The sequence below is a fragment of the Amblyomma mixtum genome, chromosome 2 (genome assembly GCF_055824585.1).
Source record: "Amblyomma mixtum isolate Tamu chromosome 2, ASM5582458v1, whole genome shotgun sequence".
NCBI lineage: Eukaryota > Metazoa > Arthropoda > Arachnida > Ixodida > Ixodidae > Amblyomma > Amblyomma mixtum.
In genome coordinates this window covers 191545956-191553931 of record NC_143013.1, presented here as the reverse complement: position 1 = coordinate 191553931, position 7976 = coordinate 191545956, and the positions used below count along the sequence as shown (strand labels likewise).

At 48.2% G+C, this 7976-nt stretch overlaps 2 pseudogenes; both read left to right on the top strand.

Annotated features, from left to right (window-relative positions):
- Positions 1–243: 243 nt before the first annotated feature.
- LOC149361910 (uncharacterized) lies at positions 244–2817 on the top strand (annotated as a pseudogene).
- A 2215-nt stretch (positions 2818–5032) lies between these two features.
- LOC149361909 (uncharacterized) lies at positions 5033–6353 on the top strand (annotated as a pseudogene).
- The last annotated feature ends 1623 nt before the right edge of the window (positions 6354–7976 follow it).

Genomic DNA, 7976 nt, shown 5'->3' with positions numbered 1-7976 from the left:
CATTGTAAAATGTATCAGGAATGCATTTACTTCTAAGGGAGTCCAGATCCCAGGTGGCAATGCAAACGTCAGCATTATCAAAGAGTGTGGAAGTTTGACAAAGACGCGCTTACATTGCAGGTCATGCGACATTTAACTTTATCCCATTTGCAGCCGAACTCATTCGACCAAATGCGTGTCTACCTAGTCTTCCAGCTGTTCAGTAATGAGGTTTTGAAAGGACTTTTTTTTTTACAAGGATAAGCCACACAAAATTTTCCGTACAACTGAGCCAACAGAACAATTTGTGAAGCTCATGGAACGCTTGATATTTGTCATGACATCAAGGGTGCCCTCCAAAGGGCTTTGCCCAGAGTCAGCAAGTGCAAGTTTTCTAAAAGAATTTCTAACTTTCTTGAATGAATGGCAACGGTATGCCGCTCAGCACGGCGGTGGATTTCTCAGTGCAGGGACTCCCTCGGACTTTGTGTGACGCTGGAAAGCACACTGTCGCTTGTGAATTATGTGTCGTCATCACTAAAACACAAATATCTCCTGCCAGCTAATTTGAGCCAAGACAAATTAGAGAATTTATTTGGAATTGTAAGACAATCATTCCGCTGCAATGACCACCCCTCTCTAGAGCAGTTAAATAACCTTGCCTTCTACAACTTCACAAAGCCGCCAAGGAATGGCAATTCACGAGCTGAGGTTGCGAGTTCTCTTCTGCAGCCCTGTGGTGTACGGAAAGAAAAAAGGCAGCACAGAAAGCAAGCCTAATCGATGATCTCTTGAACGAGGGAAATTGAACAGTGTCGTGTAGCTTGTTGATCGTTGCGTGGTCGGCCACGATGCCTACGACGAAATCCAAGACGCAACACGCGTTCGGCGCCCGGAAGCGTTCTATGAGGTCCATCCGCATGGCGAAGCACGCTGCCGACGACTGCATCGATGCTTCCAGCGTCCCAGGACCTGCTGCAATGATGCAAGACGAATGCGTCGCCGCATCCAGCAACATACTACCACCTGCTTCATCGGCACAAGAATGCGTGGTTTCAAGTGCGCCTGGTGATCCGAGCCCATCAACATCAGCAATCGCGGCCTTCAGCCCCAGTCTCGCATCTGCTCCTAAGGGCGAGAACGCGTCGTCCACTGTTCGCTTGAGAACAAATTTCTTTACACCCGAGGAGATAGAGGCGGCGGAGGCACAACGTGCTGCCGTTCAGGAGCAACTTGGCACCATGCCAGCCACACACAAAGTTTCAAGCCATGACTCCCGGACCCGTCAGCAAACTGAAGGTGGGAAATTTGCCTTGTGCAAATGGATGTGCTAGGCGACCTGCTCTGCAGCTCCTTGTGCCTGCAGCATTGCCTTGCAAGTGGACTGAAAATTCAAGAAGGCACTAAACTTGGACTGGCAACAAAACTTGAGTTGATGTGTCCACGTTGTGGGATTGTTGCGAGTACGTGGAATTCTGCGCGCCAGAACGAAGGACAGGCTTTTGAAGTCAATATTCGAGCAATTATGGCGATGAAACAAATAGGGAAGGGCCAAACAGCTCTCAATGACTTCTGGGCAGCAATGAATGTGTCGCACCGAGGTCTTCGCCATCGGATATTTCAGAAGCACTTGAAGAAGACCTTCAGGGACCCAGAGCACGGAAAAGTTCTAAGCCGAATCTGCTACCACGGTAAAAGAAGCCTACAAGCAGATGGACCCAGTCTTTTCCAGGGACATTACTGTGATTTACGATGGCACGTGGCACAAGCGGGGTCACACGTCCCACACTGGAGTTGGGGCGATCATCGAATACCACACGGGCCTTATTTTGGACGCTGTAGTCCAATCGAACCAGTGCCTTGGTTGTCAGATAGGACCGAAACCTGAGGACTCGGACTACTTAAGCTGGCATGAGAGTCACGTGTGCCAAAAAAACACCGATGCAAAATCCGGGAGGATGGAGGTAAAGGCAGCCCCGATTCTCTTTGCAAGTTCTGTCAGCAAACACAACCTCCGTTATGTGACACTTGTGTCTGACGGCGACAGTGCCACTTTCTCTGCCCTTGTACAAGAGAATGTTTATGGCCTTGTTCCCATTGTAAAAGAAGAGCGCCTGAACCGCGTTCAGAAAAGGATGGGGACTGCACTGCGCAATCTTGTGCAGAAAAGTGAGAGGCCATTAGGAGGCAAGGGCAGGCTTACAAAGGCCCTCACTGACAAATTAACAGGCTACTATGGCTGGGCCCTCGGGAACAATTCTAATGATGTTGGCTGCCATGCAGCGTGCGGTGACCGCATCATACCACCACGTCACTTCAACTGAAGCGGCGCCTCATCATGTATTTTGTCCTGAGGGTGCCGACTCATGGTGGCCGCATAAGGCTGCTGGAGCAAAAGGAGTAGCCCAGCCGAAACATACGTACAATCTTCCGGGCTACGTTGCTGAGGCTATGCTGCCTATATATGAGCGCCTCTCGCAGGATTCGCTGCTCCGACGCTGCCTGGGAGCAAAGACCCAAAATGCGTCAGAGTCGTTTCACTCAGTCTTGTGGTCCTTGATGCCGAAGGAGCAACATGCATCTTCGATTGCTGTGGAGACAGCACTCCATGAAGCAGTGCTAAGGTACAATGCTGGATGCTGCAGGGCCACAAAATAAGTCTCTACGTCAGTGGGGCTCACACCTGGCCACCTGGCCATCCAGCGAGCGGCGGAGAGAGAGGCCCTGCGCATGGGCAAGGCTGAGAAACAGAAGGAAGTGAAAACTCAGAGGCGGCAAAAAAAGAAAGAGCCCAGAGACAGCTCCAGCTATTCAGCAGGATTGTTTTAGCCCTAGAAGCGTCTCAAATTCCGAGGGTCATTTTCTTTGAATTATTTATTTTTTCCCTTCTATGACTGCTCATTCCAGCATATCTCAGAAACCACTCATCAGGTTTCCTCGAGTTTTTTTTTTTTAACCTGTACGTAAATAAATTTTTCAGGGCAAGAAAAGCCCATTTATTGAAGATATTGTGCTTGGAATTGTTGATGAATAAAATTTGGTTAATTAGTGCACGTCTAAGTAGTAATTAAATTCAGTGCTGTGCTAAAATTTTTCATCAAATAAATTTAGAAGGGCCTTGTTGCCTGAGGTGCCTATCCAGGAATTATCATGAATAATTTCACAGTGCCAACACGTTCTGCAAATTCTCCTGGCCTGTCCCAAAGAATCCATGTAAACCACCTCGATATACTCCTGTAACTTGAGAACCACTGGGCAAAACTCTATGAAACTTGGCAATTCTTCAGATGTCCATGCTGTGAGCCTACCCTGAAAATTTCATCAAGATATCTCAAGAAACAAAAAAGTTGATGTACTGTCAACCGTCTAAGGCCATTTTCTCAGAATCAGTTTTCTGCCTGGCGTGGCTGCTAGGGAAAGCCATATCTTGGGAACCACTTATCAGAATTTCATGGGGTTTCTTTTGCACCATACCTGATTAAATTTCTGAGGGCAAGACAAGCTAGTTTTTTTAAGATAATGTCTCTGGAATTTGTAATAAACAATTACAATTTGGTTAATGAAGGTCAATAAGTAACACTGAATTCAGGGCTGCGCTAAAATTTTTCAGCAAAGAAATTTAGAAAAAGGGCCTTGTCTTGCCCTGGGGTACCTATCCAGGAATGACTATGCTGAATTTCAAAGTGCCAGCACATTTTGCAAATTCTCCAGGCATGTCCCAAGCAACCCATGTAAACAACCTTGATATACTTCTATAACTTGAGAACCAGTGGGCACAGCTATATGAAATTTGGTAGTTCTTCAAATGTGCGTGCTACAAGCTTACCCTCAAAATTTCATCCAGATATCTCAAGAAATAAAGAAGTTGATGCTCAAGGGTAGCCTTCCCCCTTAAGGGGAGCTGCGGGTCGAAAAACGCGGGTTTTCATGAAATTATTGATTTTTTGCTTTTGCTTGTTTTTGTCGAGTTTAGTATCTCTATTTTTATGAAAATGAAAACCAAAGCTGAATTTGAACCAGAAATGGGCTAAAATTGCGATTAAAAGCACAAGGTGGCTGGTAAAAAACTGAAAGTACGCTATTTTTGAACGTCACGCGGCCGGCACGCCGTGGTTGCTCGCCGCTGCAGATCGCTGAGGAGATCAGCCAAGCCGCATTCTGCCAATCACCACAGTTGCCCGGGCGTCGAATGTGCAAGAAATAGTAAAAAAAAAGCATGCCTTAGCAGCCTTTCTTGAGCGCTGCGACTGGTTTTTAAATCCTGTGGTACGATTCGGGGATCGCCAATGGTCGCCATGCAGGCACATGTGGCGAAGCCTCCTTGCTGGGTCCATGCTTCGTCGAGGGACGCTTCAGAGTGACGATCATGAGTCAACTCTATCTTCGGTCATGGATGAAGCAGGATCGAGCAAGCGAAGTCATCGTACAGTGAAACACCGTTCTGTTTACAAATACAGAGGACGACATCGAAAGTCGAAGGTGAAGGCTCATCCAGCAACAAGTAAGATCCGCGGCGATTAGGCCTAGCGGAACAGACGGTAATCATCCCAGCGTTTCAGATACCTCCGGGGAATTTGAAGCAGCATTAGAATATTTGAGTGCCTCAGAAAAGAAGACTGGTAATTTCCAAGATCAGGAAAGAGCTGTGATGAGGTGTCATCTGTCATTACTGATTTGACAGCGCTGAACGATTTGCCCAACATGCCAGCGTTCAGGACTTCGAGTCTGGGAACCGGCTGCGAAGCGCAAAGGGCTCGCTTCGTTCCTTGAACTACTGTGTGAGAACTGTGTGTGCCCACAAAGTGTTCTTTCCGCAACCTACTCATCGCGGCAAGTTGTGGCGTGCAGGGACACCTGCAACAACGCGAGCCAAGACTATGACAGCGGGAGCTCGCGTGAAAGCTTCGCCATCAACGTCAAAGCTGCTGTGGCAGCCCGTTCTATAGGAATTGGATGTGAGCAGCTGGTACTGTTTTCCTCAATTATTGGACTCCACAAGCCAATGCATCATAAATCTTTTGCTGCAATCAGCCGGAAAGTACACGATGCTGCAATGAGTGCAGTCTCCGAGAACCTCGAGAAACCGCGGGCGATTACAAAGAGTGACGTCGGCGGGGATAATATTGCCGTGATGTGCGATGACACATGGCAGAAATGCGGCCATAAAAGCCACAATGGCATTGGGACAGTTATTTCCTTGGATACTGGCCTTTGCTTGAACTTCAAGGTCTTTTCGAACTACTGCCTAGCTTGCAGCCGGCATACGGTCCTGCCAGATTAGGAGGAAGAAGTCTGGCAGGCGTTTCATGGCCCTGTGTGTGAGAAGAATGTCGACTGCTCATCCAACGCTATGGAGACTGAAGCTGCAGTGCATATATGGCAGAGGAGCCGATCTTAAGACATGCCACTGCATTTCAGGAAGTTCCTAAGTGACGGGGATTCCAAAGCCTATGCGGCAGTTGTAGAGGCCAATGCCTACAGTGGTGTCCCCATTGAAAAGGAAGATTGTACTAACCACGTGGCAAAGCACCTCGAAACTGCTCTCCGAAAGCTAAAGGAACCCCTGCCAAGAGGGGAAAAACTGAATGAGCCTGCAATCCTGAAGCTGCAGACCTACTATCAGGTTGCTGTTACTAGCAACAAGGGCAGCGTCCAGGGAATGTATAGAGCAATTTGGGCCTCATATTTCTACTCATGCTCGTCCGATGGGGGCTAGCAGCCATAAATTCTGTCCTGAGGGAGCAGCATCCTGGTGCAAGCACCGGCGAGCCCAAGTGTTGGGTGAGTGTGCACCAGCCCACACACCGCTACTGACCAAGGCCCAGGGAAAGGCGATCCTGCCCATCTACAAGCGGCTAACCGATGAGAAGTTGCTGGCCAGGTGCATCCAAGGCAAGACCCAAAATGCTTCCGAGTCCTTGAACAGCAAGATATGGCTTCTCTGCCCTAAAACAAGATTTGCCTCTTGGTATGTAGTGGAAATGGCCACTGCCTTGGCTGTCCTTCGGTTCAACAGGGGGCACACCAGCTTTGACTGTGTCCTCGAAGAACTGGGCGTGCTTCCACCTGTAGGCCTAGTGGAGCTTGGCACATCCAGAGACATGACAAGGCAGAAAAAAATGTCCCTGAAGCTGACTGCCGAAGCGAGAGCAATCGCCGCACACTTAAAAAAAAAGAATGTGTTGAGGAGTCCACTCACAAGGGCCGTGAGGGACAGACATATGCTGCAGGATGTTTCTAGTGGCAGTGGCTGCTTTATGGACCATTTTCTCCCTTTGTTGCAAAGTTTGATTGCAATTGAAGCTCTCTTTTCGAAATAAACATGTAATTTTAAAGCTGCTTTAGCGAAGAATCTTCCAGTGCCGACCGACACGTTGCAGGAAAAGGCAGAGACCCTGGCCGTGAAAATGAACATTGAAAAATTCAAGTTCACGGATGCCTCCGCTCGTTCAAGAGACACGGTGTATCTTTTAATTAAGAAGATTTGCAGGGAGAGAAGAGCCGCCAACGCAGCCACAGTAACAGGCTACGGTCAAAACAAGCTGAAGCCTTCCTTGAGCCAGTACAGCCCAGAGGACACCTCCAATTGTGATGAGAGCGGCCTCTTTTTCAAGATGCTCCCTGACTGCACCCTCTCTTGTTTGGGTGACTCCTGTTCAGGGGGCCACGATAGTAGGAAAGAATCACAGTAATGGTGGGTGCAAATGCCACTCCTTGTAATAGGAAAGTCCAAAAATCCTAGATGTTTTAAAGGCTGAACTCCATGTACGCGAATGCGACAGCGGCAAGCAACGAGCGACGCCGTCGCGCGAAGCGAAATACCCGTGTCGCTTGTCGTGTTGCTCGGATCTGCACTCACAGAAAATTTCGCTCGTCGCCCGGAAGTTACTAACGCGATTAGCCAATACAGTTAAACCTGGATGTAATGAACCTCTATGTAACGAATTCCTGGATTTAACAAAATTTTTGAATTCCCCAACGCTGCCCCCATTGAAGCCCATGTATTTTCGACCTCGATGTAACGAAAACGTTGCGGCAGTTAACCTTGATGTAACGAACTCGCAAAGCTGATCAGTCATTACTTTTTGCACTTTTAAGGAAAATTCGACTAAATAAATGCACTATATTAGTGAATATTAGTATTGTACGGAGCCAACAGCTACGCGAACGCCTGGGATCATCGCGACTGGCCGCGACCAAGCGAACTTAGCGATGATGATGATAGCGACGGATAACGCGCGGCTAGCGCCGCCCCGTGCCTAACGTAGCAGCCTGTTCAGGCTTTGCTTGTGTAGCGTGGCACCAGGTGGCGTTTGTAGCGGCGGTTGATTCTTTTCTTTTGTTGGATTTTTTATGTATGGATTTGAAAAAAAGTATTATTTTGTGATTTCCATTTGTTTCAATGACTTAGACACAGTTACGTGTAAGAATTCACTTTAAAAGCAACGCTGATGGCCGGTTTTTTCATTACCAGGGCGAAGGAAGGAGAGGGGGGAAAGGAGGACGAGACCGACGGGACGACGCGTTGCATTCGCCATTTTGCGTTTGTCCTGCGTCTGTGCGTGTCAGCTGTGCTCTCGTGCTGGTTCGTTTGACTTGTTTTGGAGGTACTAGGAGGTACTAGGTACTAGGTAGTCGTGCGTCTCCGCTTGTAACTGCGTCGTCGGTTGGTCATGATGAGTTCTGCTAGTTCTACTGCCAGAAAACGAAAAGTTTTGTCTTTCGAAGACAAACTTGCAATTTTAAATGCAGTCGCCGCGGGCGAGAAGAAGAAAGACATTGCCGCCCGTTTCAGCATTCCAGCGAGCACCCTATCAACGATTTTGAGTGCGGAACACAGCATCAGAAACGCAGTGGAGTCGGGAACAAGCTCGAAGAAAAAGACTGAAGACGTCGACATTTGCTGATGTGGACAAGGCAGTGTTCGCGTGGTTTTTGGACACGCGAGCCAGAAATGTGCCCATTAGTGGCGCGATTTTGCAACAGAAGGCAAAGGA